Source organism: Symsagittifera roscoffensis, chromosome 1 (assembly GCF_963678635.1).
Source record: "Symsagittifera roscoffensis chromosome 1, txSymRosc1.1, whole genome shotgun sequence".
In the NCBI taxonomy this organism is placed as follows: domain Eukaryota; kingdom Metazoa; phylum Xenacoelomorpha; order Acoela; family Convolutidae; genus Symsagittifera; species Symsagittifera roscoffensis.
In genome coordinates, this window is record NC_087062.1 from 4,489,281 (window position 1) to 4,502,723 (window position 13,443).

The window sequence follows — 13,443 nt, forward strand, 5'->3', positions numbered from 1 at the left end:
TGTCTAGGATTATTGTTACTTTTTTAGCGGAAATTGAACATGGTGTTGCAAACAGTGTTACGGCTAAATAGCTTAGGTCTTAAATTTTTTATTCTCTTTGGTTTCACCAGATGAGTTGACTCGTGATGAGAGCTAACTCATGAAGTAATTTCAAACTCCATGAATTGCCTGTTCATCATGCTTCTAGCTTTCAGCAGACTAGTTTCGTGTGATTTCTTAGTCCAAAAGGGATGTTGATCTTACTCTTATAACCTAGGCCTTAGTAAAACTTAATAAAGTACTGTAAAAGCAATTAGTTGTTGACCAACTTTATTATGTGTTATTTAAAAGTGGTCTAACTGTAAGAAGCCTGTGTACAATTAAAATTTAATTTATTTATAGATTATGATTTTTATTTAAAAAAAACATACTTCACAATAATATTCAAAATTAATGATATAAAGTGTGCGTGAAATGAAAAACATGAAAGAAAACCGAACAAGTCGCAATTGGGTTACCACCTATTTTTGCAAAAACTTCTAAAGATTTGACTGTAAATGCAGTACCTTCAATTTGTTTTCATGCACAATTGGAGTACTTGATGAATTACCTGCATCTTTTGCCTGGCAGTCTGAACGCGTAGTTGGAAACGCGCAATTTGGCTATTCAAAGAATATAATATCCACTCTATGTCAAGCAGTGATTCCATAGTAGTGACACAAGGAAGTCTTCCGAATTCATCAATTAGATCAGAAGACGACTCTGTAATTGAAATTAGAAGGTGATGGAACTCGTTAAGGGCTTGAGCAAGAAAACTTTTCATCTCCAGTTCCTGAAAAACGAGCAAACAGAGAATGAGACACGGAAGAAAAATCATCAGATTGTGCTACCCCCACTGACAATATGGATATTCACAAATTTAGTTTGAAAAAGTATGTAGACTAATATGCGATCAATTTTAGTTTTGAACAAAAATGTAGATTAGGTGATAAAATTTGGTCATGATTTGAATCAATTATAAATCAATTTAAAATGATCGTAACTCTAAGGTAAAAGAAATGATTCAATCGGCTTTTAATTGACCTAAATCTTAACGAATATTTGTGTTTTTTTTTGGCCCAAAGTTTGATTTAGATCGACCACTTTCTTGATTTTTTACTCAAAATGTTATTTTAAATGAAAATTTTTGTGATTTCATTGCATAGTTTCGAGCTGAAAATCTGATTTATGTCAATCATTTTCTTGCTTCTGCAGTTTTCAAAAACATGCTTAAAATTTAGTTGACTTTTTTTAGTTCGACCACGTCAATTTTCCAATCACTCCTAAGATCCTTTTTTGATGGAAGTTTCTGAGCCCCAGGCAAATTTTTGAGAAAACATTTTAAAAAACTATTTGGGGACTTTTTTTAGGTTTCAGCCCACGATCCCCTTCAAAAATAGTATCTATTGGCGCTAAGGTGCCTCAAAAAAGTTTTTAGAGTAGGCCAACCGAAAATGTCTCAAGAGGGGATCATTGAGGTGGCGCGGGGATCGAATCACTGAGGGGCGAAGTGTCGCGTCCAACCCCCTCCCCCCTAATTCCGCTACTACTGGCTGGTATATTTCCCTAACTATTAGTGAAAAATAAGCGGCGATTAAAGTCTAATTTGAACTAATTCGTTTAGCAGCCTAGCGATTTTGAAAATTTAAATCACTTACAAAAGTAAAGCAAGGAAAATGTTCATACCCATGTTTGCTTAGCTTTTTGGTCTTTATCACTTTTTATACTGAATTGAGTCTCTGTGTGTATCTGAGCTGTTGCTTGATCTTCTTTTCTGTCCTCATCTCTGTCATCTGCTTGCTGCTTTCTTGTTACCCCGCTGAGGTTTAGGTCCTCATCTTTCTCTGACATTTGCTGTCCTGTTCTTCGAACTCTCCTTCTGATTTCGTTCTCACAAAACTGCAAAAAGTAACAATTATATTAGTGTCAAGTTGGCTTATCGAAACGCTGAGGTCAAAAATTTCAGGTTCAACGTTTCCCAGCCAAGATAAAAAAATTTTATGTACATTTTAGAACAGTTTGACCAAAAATTGCAGATTTCAGGTCAAGTCCCCCAGGGGTCCATAATTACAACAGGGAAGCTAAAAAAGTAAGTGCAAATAGGGAAAAATCACTCACGAGGAAAATCAAAACAAGAAAACAGTATTCTGTCGAGTATTTTGTCCAACGTTTATTTAACAAAAACAAAGATCAAGTTTTGACTTTATTTAAAACAGTTTTAAAACGTGCAACTAAATTTAGAAGTGAAAAATGATAATGGATTGCAATCGATAATAATTGATTACAAAAATTGATTTCCCGAAAATCGAGTTTTTTTCTTACATTTTTAAAGCAACTGCGAGTCACAAAATGGCAGTATTATCAATTATTATCCGCATGGAGTTCCAGTGCGGGAACGCATCATTTTAAAAAGCTTGATTTAAACGGTTCCACGATATTTGGCCTCTTTTTTAAGCAAAGTCAATAGCTTGCCGAGAGGGGGAGGGGGGAGGGTTGGGGTGACCGCTTGCTTTAATTGCGGTTGATTAATTGAGAGGGAGCACGCGTCAATTTTTCTTAAAAGAGCTCGAAACCTCATTTGTTCTTTAAATCAAAATTTTCAAAATTTTCCGAAAAGCAACCCCCCTAACTGAAAAAAATTTCGGCGAATGCCACTGAGCAAAGTCTGAAAACAATTAACTGCCGATTAAAAACTGTTTGACTTACCTGCAGATGACTCGTTCGCGATAACAACAATTGAAAAATTACAAAACTAAACTATTTTTGAACGCAAGAAATCATTGTTTTTTGTACACGTGGAGAATGAACATTCTTTATAAAAAGCCAGAAACATCGTGTTATTGTATCGTTATAATACTCTACGTTCTAACTTGTTTGGCTGTTTTATCTAGCTCAAATTTTTCGTTGATTGACTATATGCAAAACACGATAAAACTAATTTTTACCCATGAGTTCATGCATGTTTTTTGCTTTGTTAAAGGTAGAATCTATCGATAATTCTCAAGAACCAAATGTTCCAATCCAACATTATCAGTTTTTGGCACGAAGTCTGAATAAGCTATGAAAGTACAACTTTAGCTTAGCTATACATTCGGTTATGCATTTTCAACCGAGCTTTATGCTCGAATCTGGTGAGTTTTGAAGAGATATGCAGCTGATATAAGACTTCATTAAAGTGTTTGGTCCTGCAAGTGCGTACATCTAGTTGATTAGATAAAAAAACGAATTAGCGTGAACATGCAAGCCAGTATAATAATCTCAGGTCTACTTTTCTTAAAAAGACTAAAATATTAGAGGCGTCAATCAGATGTTAGTTTTAAAATCAAAAGCAGTGTTTTGGACAAAAAACCCAGGTTGACCTCCAAACACCGAAAATGCTTACCATACAATTCCATACATCCAATGCGTGGAAAAAGGCTTGTCATACAATTTTCATACAATTTCGAAAAGTGGTTGAAAAAAGATAGAAACTCTTTTCTGCGGCTGTTTGATTCTAATAAAACAGTCTGGTGATGAAAAAACCGAGGTTTTTTTTGTTTTGAAAAAATGCTTATCATACAATTTCCATATATGGAAATTGCATGACTAGCATTTTTTTGATGGCAACATTTTTTTGATTTTTTTTTTTGAAATTGCCCCAACTTTTTTGTTTTTTAACAGCAAATAGAACTTTGTGATCAAACTAACATTCTCAAAAAACTTTTTTGCTTGCAAAACTTAACTTTTTGTGTCCTGGATACACTAATGTTGAATTTTTTTTTTGACTTTTCGCCTGAACAATTTTTTCAAAAGTGCTGAAGACTCTTATTTTTTTTGTATGGAATCTTTGTGTCTTGATCAATGCCTGATAATTTGAAAAATCAAAAATTTAAAATAATCATCATTGGAAAATTTTGCCAAAAATTAAAAGTTTGTCACTTTTGTTATATCATTTGTGAAAAACAGCTCGATGACAATTCAGTTCTTTCTCTATGCAATGTAATTGCAAGACCGTCCAAATTTTGGTGCTTTGAGTAACCAAGATTATTGTCACTTGTGTTGTGTTCCAAACACAAACCAATATTTATCAGAAATAGTTTTAGAAACAAAAACAACTTTTTGTTTTATGAAAAAAACACCTATCATACAAATTCCATTAATGGAGAAAAGTTTATTACAGATATTTCATACAATTTTCTGTACGTATGCACTTGTAGGGAACTGTATGACCAGAGATTTCCTATTTATGAGAATTGTATGAAAAGCATTTTTGATCATCTCGGGAAGAAAGGGCTAAAAAAAATTTCGCAAAAAAGAATGTGATCCAATTAGAAATCAAAAGTTTTTAACAATTATAAAATTTTTCTACAATTACTCAAAAGAAAATACACAGTTTATACAATTGTGACTTGAAAATTTTTAATTTAAATTTAGAAATTCCAAATGAACGTTAGTTTGTTCTGTAAAATCAATTTCACACACGTTAACAGCTAATGTGGAACAAAATTAAATCATATCGCCATCAAAAAATTAACAACTAAAATGATAAAAAAAACCAATAAATTTCTTTTGAATGGCCAACGCAACAACAAAATCTTTTTAAATAATTAAAACAATTGAGATTCCTAGATATCTTTAAAATTGTTTCTTGTTTCTTATCCGAATAATAAATACTCCAAGATATTTATTAAAGAAAAAAAATAACCAAAAAATACAAAAATTATATCCATAGCGAATCAAATAATCGTCATTCTACTCTCAAAACTACCACCTATTATATAATAAAAAAATTCAAAGCTTAAGTTTTCACTTAAAAATAATCTAAATCACAGAGCGCAAAGATATCGAATATTTTTGAGGACATCCCCAAACCTATTTTTTGTTTGAACCGCGGGTTAACACGAAAAAAATCACGAAGCAGTTGCAAGACCCGGGTCGAGATCCCGCTCAAAAACCGTTCAAGATATATATATATATATATATATATATATATATATATATATATATATATTGAGCGTTTTGCGCGGTTTTTCAGCAATATTTGAGCGGTTTGAGCGGTTTGGGCGTTTTTTTTTTTGGAAAAACCGCTCAAACCACTCAAATCTTGCTTGAAAAACCGCTAAAAAACCGCTCATTTCTTGCGGTGATTTTTGAACGGTTTTTCAAGCAAGATTTAAGCGGTTTTTAAGCGGTTTTTGAGCGGTCTTATAAAGAAAACCGATTAAAACCAACAAAAAGGCCTGGAAAGGTAATGTGATCCCGGGTTGACCTCCATAAACCGAAAATGCTTGTCTTACATTTCTACACACTGAAAAAGCTTATCATACAATTGCCTGCATCAAATGTATGGAAAAATGCTAATCATACAATTTTCATACATTTTCAAAAAACCATTGAAAAAAGATTCAATCTAGTTTCTCCGGCTATTTGAACCAAATACAACAGTCGGGTGATGAAAAATCACGACGTTTAATTTTTTTGAAAAAAAAATGGTTATCATACAATTTCCATAATCTTGCGCAATTTTTGAGCGATTTTTTTTCGTTAAACCGCTCAAAACCGTTCAAATCTTGCGCGGTTTTTTCAGATAAACCGTTCAAAAACCGCTCAAACCGCTCATTTTGAAGCAAGATTTTGAGCGTAATTGTCTAAAAAACCGCTCAAACCGCTCAAATCTTGCTTCAAATTAGGTGAAAAATCTCGACTCGGGGAGAAGCTCCCACAAAAAGGTTCCTAGAAAAATCACAATGAAAAAACCACGGATCAAACAAACCCTCCTCGCCAAGTACGAATCATCACCACAATTAGAAGTTAAATCAGCGACGGTACATTAATATGCGGTCAAAGTTGTTGATACAAAACTACTTAAACCGATGGGAACTTTTCAATAATAAAAGCTTAAGTACATTTCCGGCGGATACAAAAAAATCAAACCACTAAATGATATTATAGGCAGATAGATATTCCCATTGATAAAAAAAAGCTCTTTTATTGAAGATATTTTTCTAATCGGACGAATATATCAGGATACAAAAAACAACATAGGGTTTCTTATGAATATTTTGCTCATTAAAAGCACACGCTCATTCTGTTCCATTTAACGAAAAAGAAGAACTCCTAGCCGATCCAAAATTATCAGAGGAAAATATCAATTACAAACAAAGACCCTGGAAAACATTAAAATAAGGGCCTTGTTTTATTTCAACTGAAGTGATGGCAAAAACAAAATCTAAACGCATCAAGACAAATCTAACTATAATCAGAAACAGAGCACATTATATTTTTTTAACCGTTCAGCAGCACATCAAGCAATCTAAAAATAGATGCCTCGGAAAACTATTTCCCAAACAAAACAATCACATTATAATTCTCAGTTTTAAAACTTGAAGCAGTTAACCAAGTACATTCAGTAGATGGAAAGGGAACAGAAAGAGGAACAGAAAAAATCTACAGAGGAAGAGGAACAGAAACAGAAAAACCTACAAACTGTTTCAAAAAAAATCTGTATTCCGCAGGCACATTACAAATGAAACCAATATGCACCAAATTGTTACAACGAGAATTCATTACAACTCCATACTGTGTATTTTGTGCATTGTATGCGGATTAGGCAACCAGGACGCTTCCTTTGTTTTTCTTTTGTTCCACGAACATACAGGCACAAAATTGTGCGCCTATCCAGTGCACAATTTAGCCGCGTAATGGTTTTTTAAGTTTTCTTCTGGGCATAATGTTTTTTTTTCTATAGTTTTTCTGCTATCTTGAAACTCTTGATGATAAAATACGGGGCTGATATAGGATCATAGGAATGTTGAAATTTGAAATTTTTGCCGAACTTTTTAAAGTGGTACCCGGGGTGACATCCATAGAAGAAAAATACTTATCATACAATTTCATATATGAAGTCTGTGGAAAAATGCTTGTCATAGAAAATTCAAAAAAAAATTTAAAAGTGTTTCAAAAATTTTTAATGAACATTTTTGGTCTGCTTGCATCTTTTGAAGCTTTCTGGTCATCAAAAAATTCTTTTGTTCTTTACCTTCCTTTGATCGTTTCGACTAAAATTTAACATGTTTACAGACTTGTCTTTGGAATCAGGAACATACAAAAAGAAAATTGTGCGCCTATCCACCGCACAGTTTGACCTCGCAATGTTAATTAAAGGCTCTCACATTAAAAAGAAATTGTAAAAACAACAAGATGAAAAAGATAAACTTTTATTTTAATCAACGAATAAAGACAAATAGAATTGAATAGCCGTCATCAGACAGAAATATTTGTTTAATGGTACTTTTAGACGCAACTACCCATTACGTGATTTAAATCCAGTAGCCCAATGCAATTGATACTATGCAACATCCATAATATTTGACTCCTGATTCTCGAAGTTCATAATAATTTTTTTATTAGTCAACGATAAGGGAACAAAATAAATAAACCAAGAACAAATTTTGAAAATTTCTTTACTAAAGAAAACTTTCTGTGCTCGTACACGCTGATCCCCAAAGATTAATTGATTAGTGGAAGGCATGAACTGATTTTTGCAGAAACTGATGTCTAAATAAAGATCAAACAAAACTGCTCGTATCAGGGCGAAGCCCTGAACGTTACGACTGCCTTTTAAAATCTATCGAGCAGAAGATACATGAAAATTTAAATGTGAAAAAATCAATATTTTTTAAATTTGAGATTTTTTTGTAAAAAACATCCACCACATGTCATATTAGGTGCAAAGTGATAAATTTTGCTCCTATTCACGAATCAGTTATGGCATATAAGCTTCCTTGAACCAATTTGGAGCGATTTCTAAGAGGGATTAAATCTTCGCTTACGCGTCAATAGCGCGAGCGAAATATATCGCGCGTTAATTGTCCCAAATTGGCCACAATGGCAATCTTCAAACCCCCATAACTTTAAGAAAAATGATCACAGGTGAAATATTTTTTCAAAATTGAGCTCAGGACAACAATACCGTTCGAATGATATAAAAAAATACAATCAAAATAGCTAGTTAAAAAGTCGAAAATTGTCTGAAGAAAAAAACCCACCCCGAGCACAAGTTTTCCGTTACTTTTGTATCGAAAGTCAGAACAAAAACAAAAAAGCGTGAATTGACAGTTTATGTAAAATTATTCTCCTAAGCAAATGTTTCAAAAATTTGAGCCACAAAGTTTATCATATTTTCTAAAATAATTTTTAGCAAAAACCGAAACGATCATTTTTGTGTCGCCCAAGTGAACAATAAAATTGAGAGGATCTTATAACCCAACAAAATAATCTAACAGACGATACAATTGTTGGCGATCATTTTCATCACTCTGGTATACTGAAACACAATTCTGGGGGATCCCACACTGAAGTTTCATGGATATTAATTGATTATATCGGATTTTCATTGTCAGTCTCTGTAAAAAAAACAAAAATAATCTATTATAATCGATTGAAAATGGATTACAATGATAATATTGTTCAACCATTAAAATCACTACATATTCGATTATTTTCAAAAAATTTTATTTAAAAAAAAATTCATTTTAATCGATTATAATCAATAATAACGTATTTTATTAAATCATTTTTTCATAATTTTGTTGAACCTAAGTTGATTATTTTGTTCTCCTGCTTAATTTATTTTTTTCTATTTTCAATCGAGCTCATGAAAAATAAAAAAAATTTACCTATAGATCCAACACCAGCTCTCCATCCCCCCTCCACGACAACCCGTACTTACAGTTAGGTGGGTGGTGGGGGAGGCTTGTGGTGGTACGTTTGGGGGGGGGACGTTTGGGGTACGTTGGGCGGGGGAGGAACTGGTCAAAAATGCTGTTTTTGGGAACTTTTTGGAAAATTACTACATATTGGCCGCCTCTGGATGAACGTGTTCGTTCGAGTTTTGCACAAAGTTGCAAAAATTAGAGCCGTTTTTTACAAAAATCAATCAATTTTCATGGATTTTATGTACAAAAGATAATCCATTATATTGAAAACCAAAATGGATTATAATCGATTATAATGGATGATAATGGATTAATACTTTTCAAAAAAATCGAACATAGAGGGTTAAAAATCAATTACGAGGTCTAAATATACCAGAATATTCGATTATATAGACAACATTTTAGTCAAAAAAAGTCCATTATAATCGATTAATACCCATGAAACTTCGGTGCGGGATATACAAGTTATTTCAAAAAGAAAATACCACTCAATGAAGCATACCAGAAGGTAACAAAAAATTAATTCAAAATTAACACACTCTAGAAAGAATTTTTAGATTTATCCCAGGAATCTCGTAATTTATACAAACATCAAAATTTACTACTCGTACGTAAATTTCGAAAAAAGATCACTCAAAATATTTGAAAAAAATCATCAAAAGTTATTTGTATAAAAAATCATATTAGACAAAAAGGAAAAGAAATGCATCACATGAGTTAACCACTAATTGCTCAATCACAAGTTTAGACATAACATAAAAACGACAGGGTAAAATACCAAGTAAATTCTTCCTTAGAATATCTCGCGAACCACATTTGAACGGAGTACCACAGCAAAAAATAAAAGACTACAACAGAAAAAAACATGGAAAAATAGATATCTGATGGAAAAGATAAATCCCACAGAGCAAAACAAGAAATCGGATCTAGGAAGCTCTCCAAGATTTCAATCACAACCGACAGAATATTAGCAAACTTTCATGCACAATCAAATTTCCTTTAAAATAAGTTTCGAAAAAAAAATTAATAAAAATTGCAGAACAGAGTTGTAACCATTCGTCCACTTAAAAAGTCCACTGAAAAATTATAGTTGTTTTAACTCTTGACACACTACGGTAAAAATTCAACATTCAAAATCATTCTTTTATTATCTTTAATCAAGAAGCAATAACTGCAACTCGACTTGAAATCGCTAGCTCCCCTATTTTGCAAAATAAAACAATCAGTTCAGACTAGAAAAAATACATTTAGAGCAAAAAGAACTGAGAAAGCAGTTGAAAAGTTCAAAAATCTACAAACAATTTTCACCCACAGGATAAAAAACTAACATATTACGACCAAAATAGATGACAAAAACAAAATAATTGAAAACATCAATCGAAAAAATCATTCCCAATCTTCTGAAACTATATCGGCAAAAAGAAAGCAAAAACATCTCTCAGTTTTTCAAATGCTGAACTCTGAAAAGTTAATTGCAATTTTCAATGAATAATTGATTGAAGTAAAACTTAATCAACAGTAAAAAAAAATTCATGATCTATTCTCAGGTACTTGCCACCAGCCCGACTATCGGCTTTCTGTTTTTAATTGTGCAGAGACAACCCGATCATCAGCAGTCCTATACTTTCAATTATTCTTCAGCAAAGCCCGATCATTGCCAATTCTCACTCCTTATCAAATAATAATTACATGCAGTGAGCTCAATCCAATCATTATAATATTATGCGGCCAAACTGTGCACTGGATAGGCGCACAATTTGGTGTCTCTGAGTCTTTGGAATTAGGACTCAAGTGTTTAAACAAGCTCCAAGATATAGTGGATTTCATTTACAAATTTTTGTGGATTCCACGCTCAAATACAAGTATGGTAATTCCTTTCGGCCCATTTTTTGTCGCTGATTCCGCAACGAGCAAAACAGCTAGTTTGAGAGCGGATTCCACAACATTAAAGCGGAATCCGCAAATGTTGTAGATTCCGCATTTTCTTAGTTATGCCGAAAGAAAAAAACTCTTGCGTGAACATTTAGGAGCTATAGCAGAATTTTAGCTAATGCATGATATTTAGTTAAAGTAGAAAAATTTAACTGTTGTCAGTGGAAACCAAAAACATATCTTAAATCAATGGTTAACTAAAAATGTGGATGTACTCCATTTTTAATTGAGATACTTTTCCCATCAAGCTGTTTTTGGGACCAAAATTTGAGAAACACATCATTTTAAAGACGAATAATCAAGCTTAGTGCTTAAGAAATGCGAAAAACGGTTGTGGTTTGGTGAAATTGTGACTTTGTGACTATAACCAACGGCTATAGTTGGGATGAGTTCTGAGGCTATTGGAATGACAGCCAGTGGCGATGTTTTAAATGTTCTGATAACCTCTAACCATCTCAAATACTTGATCTAAAAATTCTGTTAGTCTCTGACCTAAATGTGTTGTTTTATCAGCATAGAAGATTATCACTTCAAACCACTCTGAGCTTAATCGCCGTGTTAAAATCTCTGAATTTGAAACTCGGATTAAAGAACGGATAAAAATAATTAAGTTGCTTAACTTCGATTAAATATCGCACTTAGCTTAAAAGTTTACAGCGAAAGCTGAATAAATTTTTGCCTTTATAATCCACGAATACTTTACTTCGTCTCAATTGATTCTGTTTTTGAGATTGAAAAACTGGAAAAAAATGTTAGAGACTGTAGTCAGTCTGGTGACTTCATACTGCTTGCTGTGGTTGAAGTTGAGCTATTTTCAGTGATTGAGTAAATAGTTTTGGCAGTTATTTAGATTTAACTGTTGTCATTTAATGAAAATGAGCTCTTGGAAAGTCTCGTTGATGACCCTCAAAAACGTTTTAACTTAAAAACTTTTTGATAGTTTCTTTTCATACGGTATAGATCCAGATTCTGTAGAGTGTCAAGAAGTTAGAAAAGTGGAAAACTAAACGTATATTTTTCAATTGACTTTTCGTTATGATGCTTGGTTTGAAAAACAACTGTAAGTACAAGTAAACAGTTTTTCTAATTTAATTTTTCAGATTTCTATTATTTGCGTAACAAAATTGAGCTTATAAAAATGCTAATGAGAAAGGAAGTTTGAATGAAGCTTAAGCTAACAAATCGAAACTCACACAAACTTTTTTTCGCACTATAAATAACTGCACTCAAAGTTTTTTTGTTGCATGAAAATTGTCAATAATGTTTCCTTGCTTCTGTTTTTTCTGTCTGATTACTGAAAAAACAAATGCATATATTGGCTAACCAAAAGCAATAAAATTTTTTATTGTGCATTCAGAGTAGCATTTGCAGTGCTGAAAAAAACTGAGTATAATTATGAACGGTTCTCAACTGAGTTTTGAAAATGTTAATTTACAAAATTCATTCACACAATTGCACGCCAGAACGTTGAGAAAGAAAAAGATGTAATTTTGTAAAAGTATACTTTTCATCTGAACAAGAACACATAGCTTTGGAAAATTTAGAGGGTTTCTCTTGAACTCAAAAGTTTGTGCTAACAAACTCTTCTAATAAAAATGTAGCTTTCCTTAGCTCTTTGGAGAAATTTCTTCAGTACAAAACAAATTTGAATTTTTTTTAAGATCATTTACATTTTCAATCCATGTGAATTTGAACCCTTGGATTTGCACAATTTGAAAAAAATTCTTAAACGCAAAATTTGATGGTAAAAAAACCCTCCTGAAGTGACACATAATCTGTAATGAAGAAGCTTCTGTAAGTGTGATGGATATTTTTCTTGATTGCATCAGACTGATCAAGTTTCGACACAAAAAAAAGTTAAGTTGAATATGTTTTGTAGAGAATTTGATGGATTTCACTACCGTGCAAAAAAAATTAATTGAATTAAATCCGTTTATTAGGTATTAACATTGGGTAGTATTTTGTCTGGTTTAACATCGAGTTAAATCGATTTCAATCTCAAGTTTGTCAAGGACAGTTTGATTTTTCTATTAAATTCCGCAACAGTTTGCGGATTACGCTCAATAATGTAGATTTCAGTTGCCACTCGTAAATTCCGCTGAAAATTGCGGAGTGTGCGACAGCGAAACAGTTATATCATATATATTCTTATTTGTTTTCGGATTCTACAAGTTCTTCCGGATTCCATGAAAGTCGCCTGTTTTTGGAGGGATTTCCAGCGACACGTTTTTTTAACCGCATGTTCGTGGAATCTAAAACAGCAAAGAAGATCAAAGAAATTTAACAAAGTCGCCGATTCCCCGACAAATCTGTTTTCGGCTTGTTTCGGAATCCACAGTTTGTCTTTTGCATGAAGTCCTAAAAATCCAATCCAATCTGTCAGCAGTTCCAATCATCAGCATTCCCAAACCACTATGTATTCTGAAATTTGACCAGCATCCCAATCATCAGAAAGGTACAACACAACATTTACCTCTGATAAAAAATCAAATGCCGGAGCATAACATGGAACTAACGTTTCAAATTCGTCATACTTGCTCGAAAGAACGACTTGATTGGCCTAATCGTCTCCAGAGAACAGTTTAAAAGACATTATTGTTCCCTGCATTGTTAGCAAAAAAAGTTTTCTGAGAATATTTTGCCGAAAACGACGCTTTCGATAAACTATAACAAAATTATGCAACGTTTCATCTTATATAAGCAATAAAATAATATTTTTGACAACGAATATTGACAAGCATTAACATTTGGCAAGCATTAACATTTAGCTTTAATTTTTTTTCTCCATATTTTTTCA

At 32.7% G+C, this 13,443-nt stretch overlaps 1 long non-coding RNA gene across 1 annotated transcript; it reads right to left on the reverse strand.

Annotated features, from left to right (window-relative positions):
* Positions 1–729: 729 nt before the first annotated feature.
* Positions 730–2,890, reverse strand: LOC134856757 (uncharacterized). Its single transcript, XR_010164843.1, has 3 exons — positions 2,725–2,890; positions 1,705–1,917; positions 730–811 (listed from the first exon to the last, which is right to left on the reverse strand). It is a non-coding gene; the product is annotated as an uncharacterized LOC134856757 (long non-coding RNA).
* Between the last annotated feature and the right edge of the window lie 10,553 nt (positions 2,891–13,443).